Source organism: Manduca sexta, unplaced genomic scaffold (assembly GCF_014839805.1).
Source record: "Manduca sexta isolate Smith_Timp_Sample1 unplaced genomic scaffold, JHU_Msex_v1.0 HiC_scaffold_2962, whole genome shotgun sequence".
NCBI classification, from domain to species: domain Eukaryota; kingdom Metazoa; phylum Arthropoda; class Insecta; order Lepidoptera; family Sphingidae; genus Manduca; species Manduca sexta.
This window is the reverse complement of record NW_023593980.1, coordinates 1-10,575: the sequence shown is the minus strand read 5'-3', so window position 1 is coordinate 10,575 and position 10,575 is coordinate 1. Positions and strand designations below refer to the sequence as shown.

The window sequence follows — 10,575 nt, the reverse complement described above, 5'->3', positions numbered from 1 at the left end:
TTTTTAGGATATTGCAATGACGGCTGCTGTATTCCGTTTTTATCCATATAGATTTTTCTATTTCCTCGAATTCTAATATTTAAGACATCCATCTTATTGGATATGCAGTTCCATAGACGTAAGAAAAACAACTTTTATAAAAAATGTAATATTTTATCAAAACAAATAAATGTTACAAAAAGCGTGCACTACACTAAGTTTTAGTTTTGACAGGTTTACTATCATCTAAATGATTATTCGAATTCACTTCACTTTTTACATCGTTACTCTGATTTACATCCTTTATGTTTTCAGCATCTGGGTTACTTTTGATTGGATTTTCTTTAGCATTATTTTTATTTCCCAGACTTCTTGTTATTAAATAGGCAAGGAGTTGAAACACGGCTAGAGTTATTCCAGGCAGGAGCCATGCATCAGGCATCGACAAAACCGTCTTGCTGTACAACAGAGAGTATAAGGGTGAAGACATAGTTTGTGTAGCTGACTCCAACGCACCCATGACGCTGTATATCTTACCTGTAAATCAGAATTTGATATGAATTTGATGGCAGAGATGAGATAAAGTCGATCAATCATCACGCGGAATACGAATGAGCGCATCGAAAGATGCTAATAGTTTATGAAAGAATTGACAGTAACTTTTGCTCTGATCTCATATTCCACTTGAAATTAGTTTCGCAATTTAATGTTAACTTGTCACTCTATCCAAAATTTAAAATCAAAAAAAAAACAAATAATATATCAGTGATAAACCTAGTGTATTTTTAGATTTTCAAAATACTTTACCCCAGAAATAAAGTAAAAGTGACGCATTAAAATACAGGTTAATAACTTTTATTGACATTGTATTTTAAGATATTTAATTTAAATAATTACATATACCAAAAATTATCTTTCTACTGACATTAAGGAATATAAAGAATATTACAGCTAATCCTAAATCTAAATTAAAGGAAATCATAAATCAAGTGTGTTGACAAATAACGGCGTAAGTAACACAAACCTTGTTCGGTGGGTAAAATTTGTTTGTTAATTAACGGCCTTTGCACAACTTGAGATCCTTGGGATATTATACCAACTAGGGGAACTGAAATAGAAATATTACAACTATCATTTGCTTGCTTTAAATTTCTCTGCAATAACAAAATATTGCGTAATTTTTGGTAATCTTTGTATAGCGTCAATGACAAAAGAAATCGACCTTTTATCCTTATCATTGACTTACATTTTGTTGTATCGAATGTGAATGATAGCTTATATGATAATATGAATTGGAGATTAGATGTTAGCCAGTTACATGATGCTATCAATTATGATAGAAATGATTACGTACTAAGAGCACCCATAGACAATATATAGGTACCTACAATTTAAAGTAAAATGAGATTATGGAGAAACGATAAATGATAATTTATAAATAAAGAGGACACTTCCATATTAAATTTTATGCGACTTCTACACGAGCTTAATGGATTAAAATGAGTCATCGAATACGGAGTTGCTATTTGATTCCTTCCTTCAACCGATTTCAGTAGTAGGTAACTAACTGCTACATGGACAGAAAAATTAAGTAAGGTTCTGACCTTACTATATGCTATTTCATTTATAGAGGCGAATCTGTCTTCGATAGCTGCACAGATAACAGATTCAAAAATGCCCTATTTACCTATACGACTATCAAAGCTGTCCTTCGATTAGAACACCCGTGATTGGGGAAAGACGCGATATATCCCCATAAACGTAATAGGACCTGGTCTTAATTAGAATGAAGTATAATGTACCAATAAATGACTTATTTTAATATGTTCATTCTTAGAATGTTCCGCAATTATTGGGGTCGTTTAGTAAAATCTGTTAGTAGTCAATATGACATTAATTATAACTAGACATAAATCTTTATAATCACAGCGAGTGATCAAACATCTTAACGTAATTTTAGACAAAAAGAATGCGTACGTAAAACACGCAGATGGTATTTCTGGCTGCAATGAGACCCGACGCTGACAGAACGTACGACATACAGCTCAGCATCCCGACAGTTTCATCCGTCAGTCTGAGTCGCCGCTTCAGCACGGATAAAATTAGAAGTGTGCCTGAAAATGAAACGTGATTTAGTATAGTAAACTCTGCCAATTATTAACATGTGAGCGGAATAACTGTTCAGGAATGTAAGGTGTAGCGCAAACGTTAAGAACTTCTTACCGAGAATCTATACGATGAAAATGATGAATACTGATCTAGTTGTCAGTGGTAGGTTGACAGCGTGTGCGCGGTGCCTTAGATTACTTACCGGTAAAACTGATGATATTTCTGTAGGCGAGGAAGGATCCGAACATCACGTCGTCCCAGTGGAATTTGTATCTGTAGTACATGTACGCGATCAAGACTTCGGCTAGGAACAACAAAATAATAACAATGAATAATAATTTATTGACAACTAAAAATTGTACAGAACTTGAGTAGTTTTTTTTTTGTGTTTAGGGGAACATATAATTTTAAAATATTCATAAAATCGTGGTATGAAAAATATGAAGAAAAACTAAATATAACTGCATATTATCATAAAATAACAAAAAATATTGTTGTATGTTTTTGTACTACAACACAAATAAAAATAAAAACACCGGCATTGTTAGGAACCAGGCTTTCTTCGATCACACAATCTTATTATGCATTGGTTTCTACTTATTAACTTGCGCTAAAATTAAAGATGAGATGCAATTACGAATTGATGAATTTTATTACCGTAGAAGGTTTTCCTGGACCGCCAACTACAAGTTTGGTTTAAAAACCGTTTTTCGGAAAGTGTGGATACCATATCTTTATTGATATCATTTACCTAGATGCATCACATTATAATTACTATTTCTAAAAATTATAATTGTTATGTATTTAACTAGTCTTCTTAGTAGAGGCGAAATTAAAAATGGTAGAGTCTATATTATACAAAAATAGTCTAACATGTTTCGAATTGTTTATTTTATTTTAAAACAAAGAAATTCAGTGCGGTCTTTAGGTTAGCTAAATATTGGTCCAAAAGAAATAAATATATGAAGATATAGAAATGCATACCTTTTTAAAAAATATTATCCTACAGCGTATAACACGTAACTACAATATATAAAATACATAGTAGTTTATTTCTATCGGCACTTATTTACTGTACAGCGACCTTCTACATATTCATTTTAATCCTTTCCCGCCAGACCGGCGCTAAGCGAGGCTGGCAATGTAAAGCTATGCTACTATTAGATATTTCCTAACGCCTCGCTTAATGCCCCGAACGTCTAGTGAGCACGAACCACAACGCCTTGCATGACTAACCCTGAACAATTCTTCTTTACAGCATATGCCGATGAATGAGTAATTAGATAATGATGTTAAATGTCTCCACAAAGAGTGATAGGGCTTAGAAAGTAGGGATTTTTGGACATGCGGCAAAACATTATTTCACTAAGTTAAACTCCTATATGACAGATGATGTGCCCGAGCTAGCTTATGCATACTGTAGATATGCATTTCTATATTGTGTTCACGATTATCAGCACTGATCGAGGAGGTACATGGAAGTCTAATAGAAAGCGCTAATAAAGCAAAATGAAATCAGGAGCTAACATATAATTTAAATTTACTGACCTGATAACAGAACTCTGTCTCCAAGAGCAACAACGAGCATCAATAGGATTATCTTGCGCTTGTTTCCGTCTCGATTCCTAAGCAAACATTGTACCGCGTTGAAGGCAGCCGCCAGTTCCAAGCGGATACTCTATTCTCCCGGTTCACGTTGACGTCTTTCATGACGAAGATCACGTACATTAGGGAAGAGAACTGAAATCAAAACATTTGCAATAAGGAAATAAGAGGTCGCTGGCCGGTAGGACGACATAGGTACCGCTGGAGGAATACGGTAGAAGGTGATTTGTAAAAACTTCAAGCCAGTAACCGAAGAGTGCTGGCAGCGGACAGGGATAGCTGGATGACTCTCATGCCAGAGAGCAAGACCCAGTTTAGGCCGCTGAGCCAGCTGAGGGATAATCTCGGGAATAAGATAAAAATAGTGTTTATTTTAAATTCAATATTTTTTGTCCTACATGTTATAAATCAATGGAAGCGTAATTTAATATTCATTTTAATTTTGGAATTCAATAAAAAGTTTGTTAGTGAAAAAATTAAAAAATATTACAAACTAACTAACACAATACTAGAACCAATAAAAACCAAGTTCATGTAATTAAGCAAAAACTAAAACCTAAGTAAAATAGTATTTAAAAACAATATTCCGTGTTATGTAAAAGCAAATCTTAACAATTAATTATTGCCTTGAAATTTTACGTTCACATATCCTCATTTTTGCGGGGTCCAGAATTTGTAAAATTTTATAGTTATAGTGAATTCAGATTTAGATTTTTAAAAGAACTTGTCAGTGATACGTTAATTATTTTCAATAATCTTTTAGTAAAATTTCCACACCTTAATGGCAATAAGTCATGTTTTATTTATTTTGTTTTGCGTGTTCTTAGGGTTGTCACGTTTCCTCGCTTGAGCATAAAGATATTGTATTATAAAATAAAATCTACTTACGAATATGATGGAACAATTACAAATGTATTACCTTTTGTAAGTAGTCATTTTATTTTACATGTCAAACATTTTTTAAAATGTCCGACATGGATTTATTGTGATCTAGTTTATTTTTCTAGTTGAAGTTACTCTAGATTGATTTTATAGATTACCTATGTAATCTACCATTTTGTGGTTTTGTCTTCCCATAATCTATTTTGAAGTATTTTCTGTAATATTTGTAGTTTCTTCAAAAATAGTTGTATCACCGTATTTTATAAAGAATAGGCATCAATTACATTCAAACATTGCATTGTTTTAATAGTTTATTTTTTGTAGAAAAATACAATACTGGGAGCTTATCAAAAATGGCAAAGATGGCAGATTTTACGGCATGTGTTCAATTCTTTGAAACTTTTAGCGAGATGAAGTTTGACGACAAAGATTAAAAAAAAATACATAATGTAATCAAGAAATATTGAACATTATTTCTATTTCATATATTAAAGGTTAATATATACGTATTAAATTTTAATAATAAGCGGCTTATATTTGTATTTTATTCTTTATACTTATGTAAGTTGCATTCATGCTTTGTTATATAAATGCCAACTGAGATAAATATCAAGCATCAAAGAAAGTTGCCGGGTTAGTTATTGGATTAACTCACCAAGTAAACGCTAAACTGAGTGCAAATCCTGTTTATCTAGCAATTGCATCAAGTGTGGCTAGTTTGGTTCTAGGCTCTATTAAGCATCTTTACAACCGTGTTGTATAATGACTTGACCCAGCTTTGTTTACGTAATTTAAGAAAATGTTAATTGCACAGTGGATATTCGATTATATCTACTTTCGTATCATCATCATCAGCCCTGTATATTTACTTTCCCACTTTTGGGCACGGGCCTCCTCTACTACTGAGAGAGATAAGGCCTTAGTCCACCACGCTGACCTAGTGTAGATCGGTAGACTTTATACACCCTCAAAATTCCTATAGAGAATTTTTCAGGTATGCCGGTTTCCTCATGATGTTTTCCTTCATCGTTAAAGCAAGCGATAATTCACAAAGAATACACACATAATTTTTGTTTAAAACTCAGAGGTGTGTGTCCTTGGGTTTTGAACCTGCGGACATTCGTCTCGGCAATCCGTTCCACACCCAACTAGGCTATCGCCGCTTTCGTATATTACATATTACATATTGTACCTTCTCCATAGCCTTTACAAACCGGGGCACGTTCATATTAAAAGTCTCATTTCTATATTTATACTTTAGACTAAGTATCACTCGCGACTTTGTATGCGTGAAAAAGCCTTCCGCTACAAAGGGCCGAACTCAGTAGCGATCCATTATTTCCTGTGGGAGTAAATTCCCGTGACAAAAGTAGTCTAAATGTTAATTCAAGACTTTGTCTATACCTGTGCCTAATTTTTTGCAAATCCATTCAGCTATTTACGTCTAACAAATATTCAACAATTTCATAAACTTTTGCGATTATAATATTAAGAAAGATACGAAAAGATAATTTTTTTTTTTTTTTTATACTCTAGACTACTCTTAAAACTGGGGTTTGGCCCCTTCATAATTACCAAAAATATAATCAAAAACAACATACCTCTAATTACCAATGTACAAGAGTTACGTCCTACTAATATTATAAATGCGAAAGTTTGTGAGGATGGATGTTTGTATGTATGTATGTTTGTTCCTCTTTCACGAAAAACTAATGAACGGATTTGGATGAAACTTTACAGTAATATTGCTTATACATCAGAATAATATATAGCCTACAATTAAAAATAATTTTGTGTAATTTAGGCATAATATAACGATACATATCTAGTAATTTAGAAAACAAAATTACTATTTTGCAGTTTGCACCACCTTAAGGTCAACTGGTAGAAAATGCCTTTGGCATTAAGTCCGCCTATATACTTCTTTGTATATAAAGTGTTAATAAATAAATAATAAATATTTTGGCATACGTTGCCTAAACCGTTGGAGTTAGACAAAGATGATATACCGTAGGATTGTTTGTCTTAAATAGGTCTAAATAAAATTCCGCGACAGCATATACCTACCTTTTATGTGGAAGTCACTATGACCAAAATAGTGATTTCTTCAAAATCTACCGAACAGATTTTTATGAAGTTTCGTATGGAGATAGTTGACCCAGGGAAGGTTATAGGCTACTTTCTATCAAGGGAAAATATATAGCGGAACTTTGATCCCGGAAAACTCCTGCACGCGGGCGAAGCCGCGAGCAAAAGCTAGTGTATTATATATAACAAAAATCAATCAAGAAATTAAAATAAAGGAGTAAATAAAACAAATACCTGTAGTAATAAAACAAGGGGAAACACACCGTAGAATCCGAGGTAGCGGTAGAGCAAGGGCCCGCCGACTGCGCCCACCACGTGGGCTATCTGGATGGCGGCGCGGTGGGTGCCCATTGTCCGGGTCACGTCACGACCTGTCGCGTGGCACACCTGGAAATTAAGTATTTTGATAAATTTCTTGTAAGACATTATGTCATTTGCAGTCAATCTAAATAACAATAACCATTATAATTAATAATTTGCTCAAAACAAATAACTAAAATCACAGACTCGTACATACTTGTACACTATGTTAAAACTAAACTTACATCTCCAATATGGCTGAAAGCAGCAGCTAGTAGTAGTCCAAAATTCCCTCCCAACGATATGGGTATCTGTACAACGTACAGCACTTGTATGGTGGAAGCACCAGGACATGAGGAAATAAATAACCAGTGGCATGGGGGAGTACTCCCGTTGTCATGAAACTGCTCACGTTCACACCAGACTGGCATGATGAGCTGTGGTTTCCGACGACCGCTGCAGTCGCTCCCACGGACCCACGAAGAGGAGAACGATAGTTAGGCGTTATATCCACTGCTTAGGTAAATGTTGCGTTGCACACTTTAGTGTTGGATGTGCCCAATATTATATAAGCTATATAACATAACGCTAAGATCATTATTCTCTTGCGTGCGCTGCGTAAATGGTTAAAGCTATTCATCAATCATGTATGACAGAATTGTTCCCGTTAATAAGTAAAAAATAATATTATAAAACAAAGTTCCCCGCTGCATCTGTGTGCCTGATTGAACACGATAAACTCAAAAACTACCTAACGGATTTCGATGAAATTTTTATCCCGAAAAACTTATATACGTAGGCGGAGCCACGAGCAATATCGTTTATATAGGTGAGTGCTGAACATTGCGTTATGAAACTGAGCAATTTTTTGAAAACTGACTGGGATAAATTATTTAGATATCTCTTAACATGAAATTGTTGAATAATATTCTCCATTTGTTTACAGATTCGTAGAAATGATACTACAGTCAGTTACAATATATTCATTGTTAATTCGAAACAATGTGCGGCTGTTATTTAGTATTATTCATTCTATGAACACAGAAGAGATCAAATAGACTTGCCATGCGACGTAAATGAAAACCTAGGCAAAAACCAGTCAGAAATGATATACCAGTAGTCCAATACGGTAATAAATAAGTATATGACATCAGGCATCAGCCTGTATACCTTTTCACTGGTGCATGCAATGAACATTAAGATAATTTTTTTTATACAGAATTCATTAAAAGTCGATGGACTGAGGAAAGAATTTTAAATTTAAGTTACCACAGATCTACAGCATACAAAATTTTATTATAATACCTGCTCTTACATAACAATGTGAAATACGTCGTCATAATTGTTATATCAACTCAAACGTATCGTGTTTAAACAACTTTTCTATCTTAACTCCTGATATTATGTTTCATACTTTCTTGAGTCCTGAATAAAACCTAAACAGAGATAAAGGAATATTCCACTTATAAACTGTTTAAATGTACATGTTTAAATGTTTATATTGAAGTTTATATTAATATGATCAATTCTCACAAAAAATAAAGTCGTCAACCGTTTAAAACTGAAGGAAGATAATTATAAATGGTGCGTACTAATAATTATGAGTGTTTATATTTATTAAGGCAAACATATATACCATCATATTTATTGTTTTGTATTTCGATTAAGTATCTAGAAATAACTGAAGTTGTTTACGTATTTAATTTAATAAATTGTTATTAATCAATCCATTTTATTTCTTTTGCCATTTTGTGTCATCTGATACATTAGTAACATTGTTTTATACGTTGCTTGACTATATAGTATACCCGCTATGTTTTTTCTCTGTGTATTAGTGGACAAGGGTCCCCATTTAACCCGATTCCTGCCGGCTTCTCTTTATGTAAGATATCTGTAGAATAATTATCATCGGAATGATTTGTAGACCGCATACATGCATATTAGTACCTATGTTTTGTGTCGGGTTCCTTTGGGAAAATTTCACCTTTCGCCAATATTCTATACATATACCATGAAATTAAATGTTTGAATATTTAAAATTATATCAGTAAAATAATTCGTGCATTTCAAATATAATAAATTATTAATTCTATATAAATATTTTACACGTACAGATGAATAAAACCTAAACTAACTAAAACTATTAATTTTCCTTAAATACCAAACATTTTATTTTCTCCATCGCACGAAAAAACACACGTACAATTTAAACTGATTTAGGTAAAGTCATCGGCATACGTAATTGGTATACTATTTGCAGGATTATATTGATGTAGGTCGATGCCCTAAATAAACACAAAATATAAAATACAGTGTTACTTGGAACTCGGTTCGCGCTGGTCCGAACGGGAAAACACTATTGCTGTTTCCTCGTGACAACTTCGAAAAGCATGTCATTTATAACGGTCTTAAAGAATTTCTGTAATTTTTGTAATATTGAGTTTTAAGAGTAGACACTGAACAATTGCAATAAATAGCAGTAATATTGCCGAGCAATTGCGAATGTTCTATATAACCCGATGACTATCGGCTTCCCTTTATGTTAAATATAAATCAACAACAACGTTACAAGAATTTGCAGACCGCATTCAAACATATTACTACCTATATATTGTGTCGGGTTCCTTTTCAAATGTCACCCTTCGCCACTGCTGTGTATTTAAGTATTACCTCAGCTTCACGAAATTCTTCCCCAACACCTCTGTAGCAGATCTCTCGCGAATAATTCAAGTCTACTGTGCACGCAGTTCGCAGGTAGAAATTCTGCAGCGAAGTCTGGCCAAGGTTGATGGCCATCATGGCTCCCACCAAGGCTGGTTCCAGGATTATCCGCCATCTCTGTGGTGTGTCGTTTGGCAGCGCCTTGTTCTCTCCTGTCCCCTTTGGACTGTAATTAGATTTAAAATCGAACTTTGAAAATGTGCCAAATAACCAACAGATTTGAATTGATTCTTAATTTAAAATAATGTGCATTACGGCCGAACGTTATAAACTTTTTTTTTTAAATATGTTTTGTCGAGATAAGCTAAATAATTCAAATATTAGAAATCGGAAATATGAATAGCACAACTATAGTGTAATTGACATCGAGCGATATTCGATCCATTAAATCCACCTCCTGTTATCATTTAGCAGGTCGTTGCTCGATCTGTCTGAGTCAATATACTCTCCGTATATCCAAACGTGACCCTTACTTCGAAACTATAGGAGATATTTTAAAATAGCACAAAGATAATGCGAAACACTGCGAAAAGTTTCAGCACTCTGTTGAATGATAAATATAAATAATAGGTTAATTAGTAAAATCAAGATGAAGATTAGCTTGTTTACGTGATTTCAAGATTTGTCTAACTGTTAAATCGGTTTATAAATGTGTTAACAGAAAAAATATATTCAAAGTTATTTAACTAATGTATTAGCGATTACTAGTGTCATTCACCTATGACAATAATATTTTTCTTCCTAGTTTTTGAATACAATCATCTTTTTGTAAATAAATATGTTAAATTTAAATTACTTATTAAAGAACGTTACCAAAGAGTTGATCTTTTTATAATTAATATTCTGAAAACATTACTTAATAAAATGAATGTTAAATAAATAACAATTAAA

General features: G+C 33.3%; 1 pseudogene; it reads right to left on the bottom strand.

Annotated features, from left to right (window-relative positions):
- Positions 1-336: 336 nt before the first annotated feature.
- On the bottom strand, positions 337-7,394 carry LOC119192587 (annotated as a pseudogene).
- Positions 7,395-10,575: the final 3,181 nt, after the last annotated feature.